Below are 23778 nucleotides of genomic sequence, written 5' to 3'. Positions count from 1 at the left end.
AAGAAAACTAAAGAGAAGGACATAGGCATGGATCAAGGTTTCTATCCAAGTTAATGCAATTGAAATTTCTATGCAAGTTAATTACTTCAACCATCGCAGAATATATAGGACACGTAGGATCATAAAAATAAATGTGACTTTCACAATTAAATGAGATTCCTAATACTATCTGAGAAAATTGAACCTCATTTCTCCACTAAGTAAAGGGAATTGTATCTTTCCTTAAAAAGAATTTAAAGCTACTTCAGTTGAGAAAAGAAAAAAGAAACTTCTCACTGATTTACATATGACTATAAATTTTGAGTTGATTTCCAACAAAACAAGTGTGAGCTCAAAATTTTTAACAGAAATTTCAATAGAAGTATAAATTTCGTACCAGCATTTGTGCACACATGAAAATATTATGGATAATGTATAAACAATGGCTCTTCTTTCAATATTTACTAGTAGTCTGCTTTTGCTTAATAACAGCACTTTCTACTCATAATTTGTAATAGTAGCACCTTGAAGAATCATAATAAAGGCATAATTTCTACACCAATGCACAGATAGTCTAAGAAGGCATACTCAGCATGCATAAGTTGTGTGTAAATTGTATATCTGTGGCACTGCAGACATGGTTGAGACTCAGTTACCAATTCCCCGCTTCACTTCACTGCATTTTATGTAAGACATCTACCAAAGTAATGAGGGAGGTGACAGAGAATTTAATATTATTTTTGTGTGACCTACTCAGATCTTTTGCTCATAAAAATGTTTTTACGGTTTTGCTTTAACTAATACTACCTCCTCAGTGATAGCACTCTGAGTTTCTGTTTCTGAGATGACATCATTGCACAGAGAAACCAAAAACTGCACTCCACAATGTTAGTCTTAGCTTAGACAAATGGTTCCCAACCTTCCTCATGTTGTGATGACCTACAACCATAAATTATTTTTCTATGCTGATTCATAAGTGTAATTTTGCTACTGTTATGAATAACAATGTAAATATTTTTGTGTTCCAATAGTCTGGTGGTCTTAGGTGACTCTATGAAAGGGTCATTTTACCCCAGTGGGATCCTGATCCATAGGATGAGCAAAACAGTGAAGTTTCTGCCTGGAGAAATTAGGCTACTTGTATGAAATGCAGAAGTTGAATTTGTTCTCAACAAATAATTTTCATGGTAGTCCATAATCAAGGACTATCAGTAAATTTAAAGATTGCCTGCAATGTGTATTGTAGGAGAAATTAGATTCATAGATAAAAGTGATTTTGAAATTGTTTCTAGAGCTATAACTGCCAGCTTAATGCAAGCAAGAAAGAGAAGTCTCTGCATTTCCACTGCCTATCATAGCTGAGGAATTAGAATGACAAAGGAGGCTTCAATAGCAGCATGAATACAGCCATTGTGATGGAAATATGGAGATGGAATTAGTTATCAGATCAGAAAACAGGTTTTTTTTTCTTTCATAATTGTGCCTGTGCCCTTGACTCTTCTGTTGTTTGCCAACTGCCTTCCTTTCGCGCCATGCTTCATTCCCCATCAGTTCTCCCATGTGGAAAGGATTTCTGTGTCAAGAGGAGGGATGTGACACTCTAAAGGAAACCCTTGTTCTCACTCTTAAATTGCCAAATTTAAATCGTGTCCATTCTAGCTCAAGAACAGAAACCATAATGAACTGTCTAGCCTCCAGAAGGCAACATCTGCTGTGCTGAAGTTTCAGAAAACACCGTTCAGTGCCAAAGCGCATCTTCAACCTGAACTAGAACAGCAAATTTGTGAAAATCACCTGCCTGGGTAGGGCTCCAGGGACCATTATTAGCCAGGGATAATTTTAATTTGTACAGCTCCTATGCCCTCTCCTACCTGTCTGTCACTCATTATTTTCTAGGAAAAATGGACGGAAAATAAGATTGGGTTTTTATAAAATCCCACTGTTAATTAGATAATATAGGAGTATTATTATTCCTGCCCAGAATATCATCCGGAACCGAGCCAGTTCCCAAGTTACTGCAGTTCATTAGCTGAGTCAAGGCAGCTCTGCTGCTGTGAAGTTTTTTAGAGTTCACCTTTCTCAAGGAGCAAATGAAAAGGGCAAAGCTTGACAATTTCTCATTTCATAATGGGAAATTTATTCAAGACTTTTTCCCTCCATTTATCACTAAAGACACATTACAATTAAATGCCTTCATTTGCACACACATAGCCTATAAACTCTTTTTTTAAAAAATTCCCCAGGTATTTACAGTATGCTTCTTCCCAGCAATTTTAGATTTGATTTTACTCTCTGTTCACCTATTAAGCAGCCTGACTCGGAAACTGAATTAATACTGTCAGTAGTAACAAAGGATTGGGAAGGAACAAATTTCATCCTGCACAGGTCAGCAAAAGTGAGATGAGAAACGAGCAGATCATCTGAAGGATCCTCTTTTCTGACTCAGGCCTCCTGATTATCCAAATGCGGATGGATTGATCCAGATCCTGATTAAGGACCGTTTCCAAGTGATCCATCCTGTCTTTAGTAGGAAACAACATGCTCATTTCCACTTAACCAAAATACCGAGTGTGGGAAATTTAGTCACCCACGCCCCATTACACCACACCCCATTTCAACATGATACATTGTATGTACTTTTCATTCACTTAGGAGTAATTACATTTAGTCCTGGCATTAAAAGAAAATTGTCCTGATACATTTCCTTTTTCTAGTAGTCACTATATTTATAGTTGTTCCACAAAGGCCAAGGACAGGAATCTATTTCATTTTAGATTTATTTTACTTCATAGTATAAACATCTCAGTGTTAGCATTCAGTCTTCCAACTCAACCCCAGGTACAAATTATTATTGTCCATTATAAATATAAAGGCCAGGAACTTGGGAATTCTATAGCCTTGCCTAAACCTTCGGCCTTGAAAACCACTAACATTTTGTCACAGTTCTCACATCCACAATCTGTTTAACTATTAGTAGTGTAATTGTAATAACATATTTGACTAAAATTATATATAATAGAATTAAGTGATTTGTGAGATTATTTCCATCCTAAAACCAATAAACATACACCCAAATATATATAATAGTTTCTAAACTCATAAGGAATCGTATTAATTTTCATTTACCTAAAATTTTATATAATACATATATAAATAGGTATATGAATATGTAAGACTTTTATAAACACACACACACACACACGTTTGTGTGTGTATATAGTCAATGCTCTCTTAGGAGCGAGCCATAGACTGACCAGAAAAATCCCTACAATAATCATGAGAATTGACATTTCATGATGTTGCCCAGGGAAATTCAAGAGTCTCAAAAACAATATAGGCTTGATTGCCTCCCAGAAATTGAAAATAAATTTTTATTGTTGAAGAAGCTATGCACTTTAGATAGAAGACTCAGAGAATTTGAGCTGGATCTGCCTTGAAATCTTCCTCCCTGAGGACTAGATTTAACAGCACCAGAAGGTGCTATGCAAGCTGCCAAGAGAGGGAAGAAACTGCTAGTCCTAACCAGCTGTAACATCTATGCCAACAACTGCCAATGTGGCAAGATAACTCCCAAAGTAAAATGGTGGCACACATATCTTAGTGGCGACGAGTGTGGGGCTGATTAGCTCGCGCGTGGGCGTGGGCACGTGGGTCCTGTTGGACAGAGTTCTTGTTTTCCCATATCTGCCATGGATCAGAGAGGCAAAAGCGTGGAAATTTGACTGAGTTTCCTCCAGTGCCAGGCAGATGCTGAGGGGCTCTGCCCTGGGGCACGGGGAGTTCTCAGTCGGAAGTTCTTAGGGGGCAGGGCTTTTGAGTGGACCTGGAGGCTGGTGGTCTCCATTTTATGCCTCCCGGATGCAGCTGTGGGTTGCAGAACAGAGACATGAGATGAACGAAGGAAAGAGAAAGCCCCGACAGCGCCTGGCGGGAAAGAAACTCTTTGTTACTGTACTCATTTGGCAGACTAGGCAGGCTGGATAGCTTGCTTGAAGCGGTGGCTGGAAAGCAGAGAAGCCCTTCAAGGGGGATTAGGAGGTGGCTCAATACTCAGAGGTTCCCTCCACGGTTCTCCACCGCAAGCCCCAAAGACACGAGGAAGTCCAGGGTTTTATAAAGCTATATTGTCATGGCAGATGGTAGATGGATCTGACTGCACACCCCCACCCTCCCAAACTCAGGGTGGACCTGACTTAAATAGGGAGGTAGGAGGGAGCAGGGTCTGGGAAAGAATGCTTAATTGGCTATGCCCTCTGGCCTTCCGGTATCTGATTAATATGGAAATCTCCTGAGGCTGAAGCCTAGAATCATGCCTTCTACCTATGCTAGGTGACACATACCTCTTTGAGAAGGCCTGCATTGCCCTACATGACTGAAAGGCACAATGGAGGTCTTGGTGGCTTGTCAGGAGCCTGGAATCTAGGAGTGTATTCCATCACTCGCAGGGTCTCCTGCCATTTCTAGCCAGTGCTCTACCAGAAACCAATCCATCCTTTCACGATCCCACAGACAAGTAGCTATCTAGTAGGACTTAAGGCTTGCTCAATAAGAAGGAAATTATTTATTATACTGGAAACATTATCTTCCTACCCAGAGTTACTGAGGTCATGGATCTTAGAGGAGAGACTACTACCTTCAATTTACTAAACTATCATTATTTCTAGGGGCAAGCTAATAAACTATCATTATTTCTAGGGGCAAGCTAATATTTATCCTTATACTTACAGATAAGTGTATCTCTCAGTCCTCATCAAGGAAGATCCTCTTAGCAGCAAACAAACTATTACATAAAGTCACCACAACAGTTTGAAATGCAGAGAACAACTGATATTGGAAGACAAACACCCCCCCACCCCCAGATACATCTACAACACAACTTTTTCACCCAAGACTCAGGGAACAACATCACGGAAGAGGGAGACAGATAGGTTGTAAGATCCAGGGGACCAGGAGGTCTGTAATATTGAAGTAACGGGTAAGCAACACACATGGTAGATACCTCACAATATGGCTGCCTTAACTAGATTCAAATAATGACATCAGTAGACATACTAGATTCTAAGGCATGAAACTAAGTGATTCTGAGAGATGGCAAATTAGTTTTCTTTAGAGATGAGTCCCCTAATTTTGTATTTACCACCACGTGGTCAGTCCTGAAATTGTGTACATATATATATGATATAGATAAATTAGAAAGCTATTTATATACATATATATGATATATAGATAGATTAGATAGATATACATGTAGATATAGATACAACCAACAATATTCAGACATTGATAATATTTACACATTATATTACATATATTATATATAATGCATTTACGCATATAATAATAACAATTAAAGAGTGAGTCATGAATGTGAGAGAGAACAAAGGGGTAATTTTTCTTAAGTTTTCAGTTACTAAATCAGTTTTACTAGTGGTTTGGATCATCAAACCACTAAACTAAATAATTTATTACTTTTTACTCAGTTTCTTAACTAAGGAAACTGAGTAAAAAGTAATAAATTATTTAATGAAGAAAACCTTCATATTTATTAGTTGTGCAAATGAGTGTTTCTTACCATTTGCCTGCATTTCTTATTCAAATTTGGCTCTGGTCAGTGGATTGCAAATATTTTAGATGATGAAATCTTCTTAAAGGTACAAATCCAAGACAAAAAGCTAGATGTGATATAGACCAATATGAAAGATCTTTCATGGTAGGTCAAGCATTAGGGGTCAACATTCATATCTATGTACTTCTGCACTGAAGTTCAGCTGGGATCAGTCTAAGAGATGATTTGAATTTTCTTTTGTTTTAAAATATGAAGAATATAGAAAAGGTAAAACTGAAGAAGATCTCAGCAGTAACCACTACAATGTCTCCTGTCAAAGAACAAAAGATGAGAAAATAACCAGGAGATACATCATAAATATACCTAAGCTTGGCAGTGGACAACTAGCCAATTCTCCTGTAACCAACCTACAGGAAATTTGTTGAATGAGTCAAAGACATAACGAGGCTTAATTTTTACTGGATCCAAATCAGAAATGCCCCCCTTTAAAAACTGTGTTTTCTCACCTATAAATATTACATTCTAAAACTTGAAATAGTGTAACATGAAAAGGAATAATGACTCGTTTATTATGGGAGTGATGACTGGTTTATTTTCCAGAAGAGTACAAAAAGTTAAGCAGGAGTTTCAATCTTGAGGGTGAGGGAAGAGGATTATTCAACTAAGTTAATTTTAAAATTAATTAAAAAAGGAAAAGACTATTACATTTGACTAACTTATACGTCATACTTGTCCAAGGCTGTAACTCCTGCGTACTTTTGAACTCAGCCATCTAAACATACTTACCAAAAAGTACCACTTCCTACTACAGATGATTAAAAATCATATCTCACACAATAACTACAAAAAGAAGATATTCTAAATATCCAAATTTAATTATTAAGTCCTTCCTGGTGTCAATGTGTCACTATGTAAAATGTCAGTGTTATATAATTGTTGGTGCTAGTAAAATCAATGGCTAAATTTCTAGTGTACTGTACCTGGATTTTCTTTTAGATATTCTTATGACCTAAAGCCAGAACTTGAATATATAAGACAATATTCACAAACTAAAATAAGCACATATATGCATGTTTATATGTGTGCATTCAAGTATAAATGAATATTTATGTGTGTATCAAAATGAAAAATGACAATCTCCTTACAGATCAAGGAGTATAAAGTAAAAATACAGATTTATGATGAGAAGATCAATCTATATTATATTCCTGAAAAGGCAAACACAAGTATGTTTCAGAAATAAAACAAAATCAACCCAAGAAAATTTCAGAGATTACTAAGATTTAGAATATCTGTAAACCGGAAAGATGAAATTATTCTTACTAATTAAACTGTGATGTATTTAATTCTGTTTGATGAAGAGAAGTTATCTGAACTTGGCACCAAGGATGATTTAAAGAAAAAGACAGAATCTAGAGAGGAAAACATCAAAATTCCAGTTTATCTTCTGTTTCTCAGAAAAGGTTTAGGAATACTGGGGAGTAAGATCTAGAAGGAGTTGGAGGAATGGAAGCAATATAATTAAAATGTATTTCAAGATCCCTTCAGATTTAAAAGGCATTTGTTTAAGATGGAAACAAACCTGAGGTTTGTTATTTAGTATTTATTAAAATAAACATTTAAAATTTTTACTATGAGCTATCAATTGCACAGATTTTTTCTTATAGTACTAGAATCAAAGAAATTAAATGAATATAACAATAAATGAACTCTATACTTTTCTTTATATGCAAAACAAAGTAAACATGTTTTCAGTTGTTTTTACAAAGGCAAAAACTTGAGATGTATGTGTACAATGGAATATTTTATAATACAACAAATTTCCGGAAGTTTAAAAGTTTTACTGAAATCTTAATCTGATTTGTCCAATTTTTCCAAGAAATATTTTGTAAAATTTTTTTAAAAAGAGGGACAAAGCCAAAAACAAAACTTTATGCAAAAAGAAGTAATTTTGAAATATATTCATTGAAAAAAGTATTATCATAAAGTGCTTTGGTTAAATAAGATATAACCAAGAACTGATTAACATTCAAAAGTGTACAACACGGTTGGAGGTCAACATTACACTAATTACTTACATGTGAACTTGGAACTTTTAGATGTTATCTAGTTTATAAGTTCAGTGCAGACAAACAAAGTGAAGAGCAGAGCCTAATAAAATGTTAAGTGTATAAATGTTACCAATAACAATTAATGAAATTGACTTAACCCCTTTTTACTAGATAAGTTTCTGCATATACAATGCACACCACACCTACAAACTCACTCACTCACCATATATCTCCTGTTCCATGCATATAACATAGACATTCACATACTAGGTAGCATATTGACTTAGAAAAATTACTGAGGTTATTTCTTCTTAAATTCTTCAATATTCAAATATTTAGAGTCATTTAATTTAATATAGATATACATTTATTTTAATTCCATAGTATTTGAAAGAAGCCATCCATGTGTGGATTCAATGCATTTATTCTTAACTAAACAAGGTATTATTGTAAGCATATTTCCAGATATAAAACACAGAATTTGCTCTAAATCTTTATTGCATTTTTTATATAATTGAAAATGATGGTTTGTTATGAAAACAAACTTAAATATTGAAACACTGAACTGCCCTCACTATACAATAAAACAGTTCAAGTAAAATATACATTATACAGCTCTGTTATTGTCATAGACCTACCTATTTTCCACTAGGTGACACAAGAATAATGAACACTTTTAAAAGGTTGGAACAGGCATTACAACCACAGATTTACTGGCTTTGCAAAGATGTAGCCATCTAGTTGGTAAATAGCATACACTTTTAATTGGTAAAGTGTGTGGGTATGGTGCACACTGAGGAGCTTGCAGCCCTGTGGAAACACTGCAGTCTGTTGGGCGACACTGCTTTGATAGTTGCAGAAATTGTTGTCTCCTTTAAAACAGTGTTAATTTTATAAGCTCAAAGAGCCCTGAAACCAAACACTAAGTACATAAAAATAATGATCTTGTTTACAACTTTTACCCATGAATTTCTAAATAAAATTCAAACACATCTGTTTCCTAAAGGATATGATGATGTTCCCATTATTTTATGCTTATTAAGTTAGAACTGCAGCCATCAAGTGCTGTGGGGGAACAGCATAGATGCCTGCACTAAGTCATTAAGTCATTATTTCCAGCAAAGTACAGATAGAAGACATATTTCCTACCGCACATGTAATTTATCTTTCAGAAGGGGTGAAGTCTGAAGTCACAAATCGGTACCTTGTATGTTGAACTTAATCTAGTATCCATTCTAATATCCATGTTCTGTAGCCTCAGTGATATAAGAAAACAGTTGTTTGGTTGCCAAAATTTTAAATTCAGCAGATTTTGCATGGAAAATTTATATTTAAAACCTTTTTTTTTTTTTTTTTTTGTAATTACCAGTCTGGTAATATATAGGCTTGCAATCGCTAGAGATAGCAGGAAGCTAAATTAAGTCCCCCAGTCTAGGGTCATTGCTCATATACTGCCCTCAACACCATTCTGATTTTGCAACTTTAAAAGTAATTTGCAACTGTTATTCCTTTACAAAGTGAGGGAATTGCCTTTTTATTTTGAAGCTTTAAGGTATTATATTTACTGGCAAAATGATCACTTTATGAGACAAGGGGTATTATTTTTGTCTTTTTTATTTTTTAGATTATACACACATACATTTATGTATATACATATGCATATATATGAACACATATATTCAGTAATTCTAAATATATCTTGGTCAGTCCCTATAATGTTACACATATCTATTATTTTCTGGACTATCTCTTCAGAACTAGAAGACCAATTGGTGGGCTCTTCCCTAGGGAAGACCACCTCTTCCTCTCTTTTTCCCACTTCCAGCTGTGAGGAAAGCAGACGAATTGCCTATAGTTTTTTTGTACAGGGTTAAGGACTTGTGGGCTTTTTCTTCTTCATTTTGGCATGTTTGGCATGTCCACTGGTGTTATTCTTGTTCAGCTCAGACATGCGCCGTCCTGTTGGTGAGACTTTTGGCATGTTACTTCTGATATTACTAGAAAACAGCCAACTTCCTGATCCTGTGGCTCTTAAATCTTTCTGTCTCCTCTTCCACAATGTTTTCAGAGACTTAGGTGCATGAGTGTTTTGTACTTGCATCTGTCTGTGCTGGTCTCCACAGCACTGCATTTTGATTGGTTGTGATTTTCTGTAGTGGTCTGTTGCAAAAGTAAGTTTTCTTGATGAGTGATGAGGACTACACTTAAAAATAACTTGAAGATAACTCACTGAAATTGAGTAAAAATTTACTACATCTTAAAGTAAATAAGGGTATGATGACAATATTGCTTAATTATTATATTAATTATATCATTAAAATTATTTTAATAAATTTATCTCATTATTTATTATTTTTAATTTAATAAAGTTTAATAACTTTAAACTTAAAAGTGAGATAAAATATGGATAAAATACAAGATGAAATGCAAAACTAATTCAAATGATATCAATAATAGCATTGAGAATTGATTAAACCTTCAAACTTAGAATAGATGATACCAGGATAGAAACACAGCTATCTCTAAATATATGGTATTTTTTAAAAATTGGGCTTTAAATTCAACTATGATATCAAATTCAAATATACACAGATGAAGGTAAATGGTCTAAGAAGATAAACAAATACAAACAACAGGCGTAAGAAAGACATGTGGGAACCATGTAAAAAGAACAGGAAAAATAGCTTTAGAACTCATGGAATGTGGTCCACCAGTTACCACAACCCCAGTGAGTGTGCCTCAGAGAAGCAGAGTCATGAAGATTTCTTGCTGTTCTAAAGATTCACCCTGGTTGCCACCCTTCACATTCTTCATAATCTATGAGTTGTATAAAAACTCTAAGGGGACTTCCACCCCTTCATTGGGGAGTATCATTGACATTTAGAATAATAGTGATTGATCTTTTCAAGCATTGCTCCTAGAGTAGATTAATGATTTATCAACCACCCTCAGAAAGAGCTTAGAGATGTTGATTGTTAGCAATGACTACCACTCTTAGAAAGGATTTGAAGAAACAGATTGTTAGTAAAGTTAGATTAAGATTTTTTTTGGCTCTGATACAGAAAAACTTACAGAACAATTCGAAGCTCAGAAAGGCATACTTTTCTTTATTGTATTTTTATAATTATTTTTACCTATTTATATCCCAAATGTTGCCCATCTCCTCATCCCCCCTCCCAGAGTTCTACACCCCTTTGACTCTGAGAGGGTACTCCTCCCCTACATATCCCCCTTCCCTGGGGCATCAATTCTCTATTAGATTAGGCGCATCCTCACCCACTGAGGTTGTAATGCTTTGAATTAATTAGTAATGTGCAAGCCCAAACACTGAAGGGTTTTGTCACAATTGGTTTTTGATCAATCAATAAAGAGCCAATAACTAATGCTGGGTGGAAAAAGAGGAAGAACTGATTGATCGTGCAGTCTAAGAACCTAGAGAAGGGAAGAGAGAGAGAGAGAGCACCATGATGGGGAAGAAGAAAGACCAAACCTAAAGGCCTTTCCCCCATCAGGCCTGGAGTAGCACAAATAAAATCTAGACTTTAAAAGATGTTGACTCATGAGTACTGGAGGGGAAGGTTTAGGAGTGTCCAGCCTTAGAGCTAGTCACAGCATATCAAAATTAAGCTGGGCTGTGTCTGTGTCTTTCTTTAGTGAATCTAGAGAGCTCCTGGACAGTACAAGCACAGGTGACACTCTGGAAGCCAAAGCAGTTAGTTAAACTGGCTACTATAGACAAACACATGTATGGTCAATTCATGAGTGATCTAGACATAAAAAAAATGTAATTCGCCCCACCATCTCTGTATCTGTCTCTCTCTCTCTTTCTCTCTCTCTCTCTCCATATGTGTGTGTGTGTATTATACTAGTATATATATGTGTATATATATTATTTCTTATTAAATATTTGATATACTATACTTCAGTACTAACAAAAAATACTGAGGATGAAATATCAAAAATATACATGCTCTATAACACATATAATGCCATGTAAAATGCTTATAAAATGATACAATATAAATGGAAAGAAATTATTCATAATATCAACACCATGTGGACTGGGGTTTTGACTCTTTACTCCTGTAACTGGAGTAAAGTAACTGGAGTAGGATAAAGGAGAGAGCCCTGGCAAACCTAATAGACTGAACCTACTAGCAGGAAATAAAGATATCCAAGGAGACAAATACTGAAAAGCAGATAAAAAAAAAAATGTATTCAGTGTGGGAACGTTTGGAGGAAGGAACAAAGAAGTCCAGAGAAGCCCCATCTCAAGAAGTTCACCATGATGAATCTTCCCTGAGATGTAAGGCTGTAAGGAGAGCTATATATATGCATAACAAGCAGTCCTGACCAAGGTGTGGGCCCACTTATGCACATCATCATTGTCTCAACATGTTCCTCTCCAAAGCAGCCTGAAAAGCTATCAGACTTATGTATAATCTTACTCCAGGAGACAATTCTGCTTGGGACCCAGATTTGGTCTTTGTCTTTGTCCAGCATAAGATGACTACAGAAGTTCTTTCTTGGGGCCCCTTGTACCAGAAGTGATATCCAAAGAGAAGAATTAAACTGTCACTCTAAAATATCTTTATTCTTGCAAGATAATTTATCCTCTTATAGGTTCAACCTCCAAAAAATATTCAGAGTTTCTTATTTTAAAGTTTATATCAAAGTGATAATAAGGCGAGCCTCTTCTTAGATGGCAGGTTTGAGGATGAGATCTGTTACTTTATGCTTTTAATGTTTAAATCCTCTTCTTTTATGACAAATGTCTTTTTAAAATTACTTCTAATTGTTACAGCTTAATTATAGGGAGTCCATAAAAGTCTGCCGAATTATAAGAAGTCTGAGCTTTCATCGCATGGAGATCAATCACCATTACTAGAAAGTCCCCTGGGGAAGTCTAGAAATAAGATTAAAGTCTCAAAATAATGTTTAAAAACTCACTCATACTTCTGTGGGCAATGGAAGTTACCATAAGATTTTTCATTCTTTTGATAATTATAATTTCATATATTTTCTGGGACTGGGGTTAGTTATCTCCTGCGATGATAGCATCCTTAGCATTAAGACACTTCTTGGTTAAAAAATAATTAATAATAATAATAATAATAATAATAATAATAATAAATAGTTCCAAATAATTGAGGCGAATTATAGTTCTGTATATGAGGTATGTGGTATCTTTAGCAATAGGTTCTTATTATTATTTAGTTCTGGGACACAATCAAGGGCAATAATACGTGTTGTTTTTCAACTGTCTTAGACCTCACTGACCAACAATATGAAAGGATGATGCCCTTTACTGAAGCTCGAGATTTGGTTTTCTAGTTCTTGTAGGAGACATTACCACCGCTAGTGCTGTGACTTTATTAAAATTATTTATATAAATATAGATATATACTTGCATATGTATCATTATGTAAACAGAAAATATAGGTTATACTACCTACAAATTTATTACATTGTTTAAACTCACTCAAACTCACAATTTTCTTGCTTGATTTGCCCTTGTTCTTATATTATAGGCATGTCCAACTATGCTGGGGTAATTAGCTTACTTTCAGTGGTGGAAAATAAAACACGTGTAATAAACAAAATAAACACTAATTGGGATAAAAATCATGCTATCATCCAACAAATAATCAGTGAAAGAGGAAATGCAAAAGATATCAATAAATTCCTGGTGAGTTACCCAGAATGCATATCATCTAAAGCCCAAAAGAGAGACAGTCTTAATTCTTGTATAACTTTTTTTAATTTGATTAAAATTATGGATACAAATACCAAATATTGTAAGAAACTAACAAATGTTGCAAACGCTCTTAGGAGTAGAACTAAAATTAAATATTCCCCACTGTGAAAAGTAATTTTAGATTTACTCAATTTGTGTTTATATGTAAACTTGAACTTGATCAAGTGCTAAATCATAGGAAAACTATTACAAGAAAGGACACTAAAGTTCCAAGTCTATTAAACTGTTCTTTTATTCCTTCCAAACTTTCTAAACTGAGTATCATCAGAAAAAAATGTGCAGTATTCAATGCTCAAAGTTCACAAATAGTTAAGTGAAGTCACGAGATATATTTGAAGGGAAGAAATGAAAATTAAGATCTATGCATTAGTGCTACCAGGGTCGCAATATTCACTAGGTGACCAGTAGAAGAAGAAGAAGAAGAAGAAGAAGAAGAAGAAGAAGAAGAAGAAGAAGAAGAAGAAGAAGAAGAAGAAGAAGAAGAAGAAGAAGGCCCATTCCTTTGAGGCACTTAAATTTAAATGGACGAAAATATAAGCTACAGAAATAAAAGTGAGATATTAAGTTTCATTTTAATAGCAAATGAAATAAAAATAATTAAAAAGCTCAACTGACAGGAAATTTAGAGATTCAATAATAACTGAAATTTAGTTCAAAATAAAAAAAAATAACACTTTACTCCTGCTCCAACTAATAAACCTTGTATATAGCTATCATGTAAAACTATGATGATTATTACCAACTCGCAAAGGATGTTATTCTGTTTATTAAATGTAGCATTAAACAGGGCTCGGAGCAAAGGGTTCATCCTGTTCATTCGTTGGACATCTGATGATTCCAATGCCAGGGCTAATGGCCATCTTTCATTCTTTCACGGCCTTTCCCACTGGCTGGGAATAGTTTTCTGATATCAAATTATAGACTATTCTGCCTGCCTTTTAACATCAACCTCAGATGGGACTTAGCCCACATGCTAATGAAGCTTAAAGGTCAAAGTCTTTCCTTCTGTGTGTCCTTTCTAGCAACATGCTCTATTTTTTGTAAGATGCATAAAAGTACGCCACTTTCACCAAAATTAATAAAGACTCCTGTCTCTTCTACTCCATTTCAGCCTTTAACACACTTCTTGTGCAGAACTAGATTTGTAACAACACCGTGGTGGTTCAAGTCAAATGCCCCTCTTGATATTCAGCTGATGTTGTTGCTGGTTAGTAAGATAATGGAACTTTTTGGGGTAAAGCCTCCCTGGAAGAATGGGACAGACCTAGACACTTTCTGCCAGGCCTTCCTGTTTTCTCTCTTTTCCTAAGTGTGAGTGACAACCGGCATACTGCTCCTGCCCACAAGCCTTCTCTGCCTTCTCATCCCTACCTGTCATGAAGAACCATATGCCTCTGCTATTCCAAGGCAGAAATCCTTTCTCCCTTTAGTTGTTCTATTGCTTAGTTCTTTATTTTATCACAGGAAGAGGAAAAGAAAGCTGAGACTAAGTAGGAGTTGGGATGGGAGCAATTGAGGTTGATTTAGTTAGTTCTGTGAACTTAGGCCAGACATATCTATTTCTAACTTTGCCTCTGCCTCTGCCTTTCTCTTTCTCTTTGTCTTCATCTTTATTGATGTCCTAGAGTAGGTATGGACACCAGGGTTAATGGCTAAGCAAATAGCATTAACAGTTTTTTTTTTTTTAGTTGAGGCAGAAAATCTTCAAGTCAAAATGACATGAATTTTAGCAAGATATTAGCAGTGAGGATATCATGTGGCAAAAGTAATTTTAGTGACACCATTGATTGTTTGATAGCAATAATATATTTATCTGTCTTTAGAATAGAGACTTAAGAAGCTGGAAAAAGTTAAAATAATGTAAAGGCAAAACTTAATAAAAGTTGCATTTTCTCTTTAAACCTGCCAAAAATATTTAATATTCATCTAAAGTGGTAGTCATGGTTGAAACTGAAACAAGTAGGAACTAGAAGCTAGACAATTAATTGGTTGAAATGTGATAGCTTTATCCTGTTTTTATTATTGCTTTTTTTTTTTTTTTTTTTTTTTGGTTTTGGTTTTTGTTTTTTCGAGACAGGGTTTTTCTGTGTAGCCCTGGCTGTCCTGGAACTCACTCTGTAGACCAGGCTGGCCTCGAACTCAGAAATCCACCTGCCTCTGCCTCCCAAGTGCTGGGATTAAAGGCTTGTGCCACCACTGCCGAGCTTATTATTGCTTTTAAGGGTTGGTTTTTTTTTTTTTAAAGGTGTGTGTGTGTGTGTGTGTGTGTGTGTGTGTGTGTGTGTGTATTAGAATGCATACACGTGTATGTGGATGGCTGCAGAACCCCGAAGAGGCAGAAGCCAGAAGTGGCAGTCCCTGAAGGTGCAATTAGAGGTAGTTATGAGTTCAAGGCCAGCCTGGTCTACAGAGTGAGTTCCAGGACAGCCAGGGCTACACAGAGAAACCCTGTCTCAAAAAACCAAAAACCAAAAACCAAACAAACAAACAAACAAAAAACCCTTCTATTATGCTACATTTTGTAATTTCATAAGACAAACTTTAAGCAAGTGATCTTAGTGTAAATCAGTTTCTTATATACTTAACAGGCTTATTCTATTTAAATCTAGGTACAAGGAATTCTGAATCTCAGACAATCCGAGAAAAATTATTCAAGAAATTGATAAAACTTCAGGTGAAAAATCAAAGTAAACAATAGAACAGAGAAAAATACTCTACACATAAATCTTAGATGGAAATTTCCACAGTTTCTGCTCACTTGTTTTCATTAACCACTCTTCAAAAGGAGGTAGAATAAAGTGACATTTCCAATGTGGCCAGTTACCAATATTTACCCATTCAGTCCCTACCAACATTACCACTGGAGGCCAACATTCTCATATCTGATTCTGAAGTTGGCATTTTTATATTCCACATGTAGTATGAAATCATGCGGAGTTTGTTTTCAACATCTGCTTTATTTCCCTAGTATAATGTCCCCCAGTTTGGTCTATGTTATCATAATCGAAACATTTGCCTTCTTTCTGTGCCTGAATAGCCCTCTACTGTGACTCACAGACTGTGTGTCATTTACTCATTCATCTGATCTACACAGTTAGATTGTTTTCTCAACTTGGCTTCTGTGAATAATGCTGTAGCTGACAAGGTAGGGTTCGTGTCTCTGTGACATACTATTTTGGACATATGTTCAGGAATAAGATTACCCAATCATGTAGTAGACCTACTTTTAATTTTTTAGAAACATTCGTTGTGTGGAAGGGCTTTACTCATTAACACACCCACCAACATTTTTTTGCTTTCCCCCATTCCTTGTTAAGAAGAAGCATATTGCTGTTTTCCTAATGGCATTTTAATTAGATTCTATTGTAACTATTTGCATTTCTCTCAGAATTGGAGATTTTGAGTATTCATAATAACCTGTAGTTTATTTGATATAGTGTTTTGAAAAATGTATTATAAGCACTTTTGTTCGTTTATAACCAGTTCATCTGCTATCTCCTATTAATTTGGGTTACATATATATTCTAAATATTAGCCATAAATCACCTGATTAAATGGCAAATACATTTTTCCATTTTGTAGAATAAAAATAGCATTCTAATATCATTTTTACTCTTCCTAAAGAATATCTCATTTCTATAATACTGATTGCAGAAAAGTGAAAATTATAAATAAATACTACTTTGTATTTTCTGCTATACCAGAGTAATTTTACAAATCCAATAAAATATTTATCATAAACTGTATAATTTAAAATTTTATTTATTTCATGATAAGCTATAAAATAGTCAAGAAATAATATTTTAATCATTTTATAATTATGTGAAACATGAATATAAATAGCAAATACACATAGTGGAATTCAATGGTCCATGTCAATATTCAGTATTATCAATTTTAACCTCATAGTGTTTTATCTATCATTTTCAAGGTAACTATAATTAACTGTGTAATGAAAACCCAGGATTTTTTGAAAGGATGAATTTATTCATTTGCTTGAAGACAAAGACTAGCTTAAAAATCAGAAAACTTTTTAACAAGTAACAAGTTTCCATATATAACATTTGCTTTGTTAATACTAAATTATTCAAATATTAACTTGTTTGCTGGTTAATATGTATCCCTCAATTATTACCTCAGAAATTATTTTATCTTAAGAAAGCTCTGTGTTTGTCCAACTAGGTAAGTCTTTTGTTTCCTTGTCTATAGCCTGTTTTATTCGTTACTTCTATTGCTCAGAAATGGTCATGTAGACCAGAATTCTCAAAGTGCAGTCCATGGTCAAGAATTGTTAGTTTAACCTTGGTATGCGTTAGAAAACCATGTCTTGAGGATCAACCCAGACATACTAAATCAGGATCAATGCACATGCATCATGGGAAGCTCTGGGTTAACAAACCTTCTGAGTAACTGTTACAAGCTAGCTGAAGAGTCTGGGTCCTCTGTGTTTACTGCAGAAGTTAAGCTGAGTAAGGAAAGGGAACTGTACAATTTGTTGTTGTATCCTAGAATCTGAATATCATGTCTGGAATATATTACATGTTTCTCAAAGTGTCATGCTTACAGAGACACAGCCTGCAAATATTAAAAGTGAAGCCAAACCCCACTGTGTCCTCTTGTTTCATATGCTAAGCATTACAGATTTACTTGCTTCAAAATATACACACTATTCTCTAGGGGCAATTTAGAGTCTCCTTTCATATAGATGAAGAATGAAGCCCAGAAATACTAGGAACCAAAACAGACAGTGATCAGCAGAACCAAAGTATATTCTTCTGATAAGATAAATATTCAGAGTATAGCCTTTAACCAAGAAAAATATAGACTTCTGATACATGGAAATAATCAGAATAACAAATTAAGATAATGAATCTTCCTCAGGTATTAATATGTATTGTGCCATATACAAAATATATGTCAAACTAATGTCATTTCAGCCCTACAAAGTATACTCTATATGAGGTTCCATTGACAATAGACCTCTAATATTCATATGCCACTGAAGTATCTGCATGAATCTACAAATGCTAAGGAAAGAAGTAGCACAAGAATGCCATGGGTGTGGTCTGAGGTCAATATTTCTATTTTGGTCAAGTTTCAAGAATGGCATAGCTTGATCATGCTAGCCCTTTTTGTATGGGAATAATTTTATTTCTGCCCATCATCTTAAACTTGTCTTTAACAACTTCAACATGTTGGCAGCCAAAGTACAAGGCTTGACCCTGAAAATGGACCTCCAGACAGAGTTATTAAATTATCAGGCTGACAAGCCAAGGACAGGTAAGATTCTGCACAGAGCCTTACCAGCCTAAGACAGAAGTACATTGCTTTAGACAATGCATATTCCATGACAGGTAAGGAAGGGATTCTTGTCAGAATGACCTAAGATAGGCTCAGTCTTATTAATGAAATAAAAAAGAGGGAGAGGTGGAGAGCCTTTGGGGCTGCCAGGCAAGAATCTGCCATGGGCCAAGGACAAGGAAATGGGCTACTTGGCAGGAATATGACATTGGCCAAGGACAAGGAAGTAGGCGTCAGGCAGGAATCTGATATTAGGCTAGAACAAATAAGTAATTTCAGGCAGGAATCTAAATTTTAGACTAGAACAAGGAAGTAGGCTTCAGACATGAAAATGACTTTGGGCTAGGACAAGGAAGTTGGCTCAGATATTTTGATCATCCTTAGAAACAGTGATCATGGGTGTGTTCACAAAATTTTGTTTATAGCCTTGCTTTATTTTGACAATTTATTTTAATTGTCTTGTTCATTCCTTGACTATTTGCATTTATTGTATTGCTAGTCCCTCAACCTAGAACTGACCTTAATACTTGCACATAATTAAAATGGTATAAAAGCAAAAAAGAGGAGGGAGAATAAGATGGGGGGGAAGGGCTCTGGGGAGGGAAAATGGGGGAAAGAAATGGCATCTGAAATATAAATAAATAAAATATCCAATATAAAAAAGGAAAGAAAAAGAAAGCCACGGGTGTCACCTCATGGAATGAGCCTGGGGTTACCACAATAAATGGATAAATTTTAAAAAAATGAGTTTGAACACACAGTACAACATTATTCAACTAAGAAAAAGAATAAAGCTAAGACATTTGAGGGAAAATGGGACTGAAGATTGATAAAATAAGCCACAGGTAAAAAGAAATACATATTTTTGAATTGTCTCACATATAAAGCCCAGATGCCAATGCAATAAAATATTAAAGCAGAAGAGAGTTAAAGAACATCAGTTTGATTTTATAGAAAGAGGAGGATAAAGAGTGAGGATAAATATGACCAAAAGATATACCTGATAAACATTTGTGAAAATGCCCTAAAACACATTGCTTACTTTAATACTCTGACATTACTCATCTGACATTTACTACCCTAGAAAAACAATTTGCTACTAAAGATCCAGCTTGATATTCTGAAGTACTAAGCCCTTGTGTATTTAAATTCACTCTTAACTTTAAAGGTTCTGAGAGTTTCTTGAACTACTTGAGATGCCTGCCAGTTTTTGTTTGATGAGTTAGAACTTAGGCCACCAGTGTACCAATGCAAATGTCCCTCACCAGCTCCCTTAACAGTAACTCCTCAATTGATAAAATGAGTATGCTCTAAAAATGGCCCCATTTGAAAGTTCAGCTATCAGTTATCAGTTTAGAATATTTAAGCAAATGACCACATATTTATCAGAATTGAATAGGACCATTTTTTTTTTTTTTTTTATAAAACCAGCTCACTGTAATGTCCATGTAATCACACTAAGAGTCTCCCTCCTACAAGGAAGCTAGAGTGTAAGTGTATTCATTCAGCCATGGAGCTTATCATTGTATTGAATTTTATTTGGGGCTGTGCCTAATGCACAGGTTCTACACATGCTGAAACTTCTATGTGTAAAATTACATCAATTTGTTTTCATTTAGAAAAAATTTTTTTACTACCTTTCATTTCTTAAAATGACAAAACCCCTGCAGATTAAAGAGCTTAAAGTCTATTGCTAGAACATCTCAGCACAACAAAGATTTAGTCGACTAAGACTAATTCAAATTACCACCAGGGTAATTATCATTTTTATCTTCATTATGTGAGCTGACTGCAGCACTTCTTAATTCCATCATTCCTTTAGGTGTTCAGGCAAAGCAGCCAGCCTGCAGGTGCTCTGACTCTCACTCCTGGAATTCTGCCTGATCTCATCTTTGCAAGTTAACATTGTAGGCAGGAAGCAGATTAGATTATGCTGATGTTGACCTGTGGAGACACTGTGCAGTTAGGTAAACCTGGAACAATACAGAATGCCTCCCATAGTGTAGAAACTGAGGGTTCAGTCATTGTATTATGAAGTGTTGACCACATAAATAAATTAGTCCAGTGAAGGAGAATGTGAAAAAAATAAACAAAAAGTGATGCAAACTGATCATGACATATGGAAGGAGAAAGAGTGGTCAGCATAGACAAAGGGTGGATGTTCACCCTGTTGATAGCCAATCTGGGCTAAAGGGATTTCTAAAGTCCCGTTATCATGTTTGTATACCACCAGCAGTCCCAGAAATAATTGGGAATGCAAAGGAAAGAAGATTCAACAGGGGATTTCTATGGAGACATATGGAAATACTGTGTACAAAAAGCTATTCTGTTCTGATTTCTTTTGTCTTTTTCCTGTGGATCACAGATCATCAATTATTAGGGGGAAAGACAGAAACAGGATATAGAGTGGCTAACTCAAAGAATGAGTTCATTAGTTAGCATGTGGTAAACACAGACCTGATCTGGCTACAGAGTTTCTCATCACACTCTGGGAAAACCAGCATTCAAAGAAAAGGTAGTAGTTAACGTGTAAAGGTGTAGTTAACGAATGGATAATGCCGGTGCCAGGCAGATCAGGTAGGTCTGAACTTAAACTTACTGGTCAGATTTTAAATTCATTTCTTTGGGTGAAATTAGTCAAGACAGTAATTAAATGACAACCAAAAAGCATAAAATTCCAAACAAATCACATTTCACTTACCTCGTGACTGTTAATGCAGTCACTTTGGAAAAAATGCATTTCAAATAGTATAATGTGCAGAATTCCAAGATCCTACATCCCATGGTACACATATCCTCTGTAACACTTTGCTGTTGAATATGGGCAGAACTTGGAAATGCAACAGGGTGTTTCTTTCATGATTAAGTCACTAATGAGTTAGGATCTAATTAATCCAAAAAGAAATTATTGCAGGTAAGGCTGACCTAATCAGGCGAACCCTTGAAAGAAAAGTGAAGTGCAACTTCCTGCTGGCATTGGAGACATAGACTACATGAATGCAACAGCTGCAAGGAAATGAATTCTGCCAACAACAATGTGAGTTTCTGAAAGGCTCTTGGCTCCAGAAGTTCAGATGTCTCCTAGAACTGGCTGACAACTTAAGAACTTGAGTATAAGACCCAACCAATCTGGCACAAATGCTTGACCTTTATAAATGTGAACTAATAGAGTTGAGCTGACTCAATCTCTAAAACTGCTGCAATCTTTTTATAAATAGGTACAAATAGTTAACAGAGGGGATTTCAAACATTAAACTCTTTAAAGATTGCTGTTCAGATGTATGTCTATTTGGATAAAGGTATGTTTATCTCAAGGCCTTGTGCATAGTAAGAAACATTTTAGAATGAAATACACCGTGTCTGTATCTTCAAATTTAATATTTCTGCATATGGGATGTTTTCCCTTATGCCAATATTATTATTGAAACCATGTTACTTAATACCTAAATAGACTAATTTTTTTAAATTCATCTCTGCTCAATACTTTATAACTCAACTGTTACTATTGAGTAGCACAGTAATATAAGTAGAGTTAATATCTCTTAAAAAATGGACATTCACAGGTCATTCTCTTTCTTGACAGCTGGATACCACCTAAGATACATAGATTGATATGTAACCTACACAGTGGATAGATGGACTTTCTCTTATAATGTAATATATGACCTTTGTCATTACACTCTGTCAAACTTTGAATGTGCTACAAATGAAGGAGATAACAAAAGGCATGTCCATCCCTGTGGGGAAGAGAAAAAAATCTTTCAGAATATTTTCAGGATGTGTTTTATGAAGTACCAGACAACTTGAAATATGCCCTATGACATTAGAGAGTTATAAGCCGGAAAAAACCTCCACCATGAAAAAAACCCCATGAGTTATACCTGTGAAGAGCAACAGTTCAAAAAAGATTTATAAATGCTCAACTAAAGGGAATCATGTTTTCCAATATAGGCGGTTTCTCTGGAGTTGCTTCCCAGTTCAATGGCCTGGCAGAGCTTCCTCCTCCTGCCTTTCCCTGCCTTTCTACTTTGCTCAGTGAAGTATCTGAGAATAAGATACATCCAGCCAGATGTCAAAAAGACTGAAATCTACTACAAAGAACTTCCAAAAAAGCCCCAGAGAAAATTTCTGCCCTTGCTACCTCTTCATAAGAGATGTGAGAACGGTTTAGAATTTATGCTTTGGGGATGTTTATGGTCTCTCTATGGTTCTTCAGTAAATCATTCATAAGATTATTTCCAATTAGGCCATCATCAACCTTATTTTGTTCTTATCAGAAAACATAAAAGCCAAAAAAGACAATTATGTTAGTTCAAAAAGTTCTAGAGTAAGAACTATGGCATATATTATCTGTAGACCTGTTTACAACTACCATAGATTATTCTATTACTATATTAAAGCAAAAAAAAAGATACAACATTTAAAAATAGCACACCTCTGTGTGATATTAATAAAAATGTATTCACCATTTTATTACCACAGGAACAAACAAACAAACAAAAAAACGGTCAGTAAACAACCCAATTTTGTTCAATCAGCTATCAGGGGAAATAATAGACAAAGTACAGCCAAATATATCCAGAATATTTGTTCTGGCTTGCAAGTGTCACCGGCCTACCCTAAGAGCAAAACTGTCTCAATGAATACACACAAAAATTGCATTACTAGTGAAAGGGCAACAATAGAAAAAAATGTACAAATATATCATCATCAAATCCTTAGACTCAATCTATATATTACTGGGATACAGTGTATGGAGATGCCCTCTAAGAATATTCATTTGTGAAAAGCTGATTGGATTCTGTTATTATGCAGATTTATAAGTCTAAGCAAATGGGCTAGTTTCTCAGATCATATTCCTCTTGAGTTAACCATAGCAGATCTGCTCCACATCAGTTGAGTTGGTGCTATCCTGAGACAAAGACACACTATGCATGCATGAACTTAGGATACCATTGAATGAATACTAGCTTAACATATCTACATGAAATTAGAAAATTCTTTCACTGTTAGCAACTGCACTGTACAGTAAATTTCCAGTGAGTAACTTCTAGACCACATGAGAGGCAGATTTTTAATGAACTGAACCTTTACTAACATTCCTGAACGTGGTCTTTGATTGG

Source organism: Arvicanthis niloticus, chromosome 14 (assembly GCF_011762505.2).
Source record: "Arvicanthis niloticus isolate mArvNil1 chromosome 14, mArvNil1.pat.X, whole genome shotgun sequence".
NCBI classification, from domain to species: domain Eukaryota; kingdom Metazoa; phylum Chordata; class Mammalia; order Rodentia; family Muridae; genus Arvicanthis; species Arvicanthis niloticus.
This window is presented reverse-complemented; position numbering follows the sequence as displayed.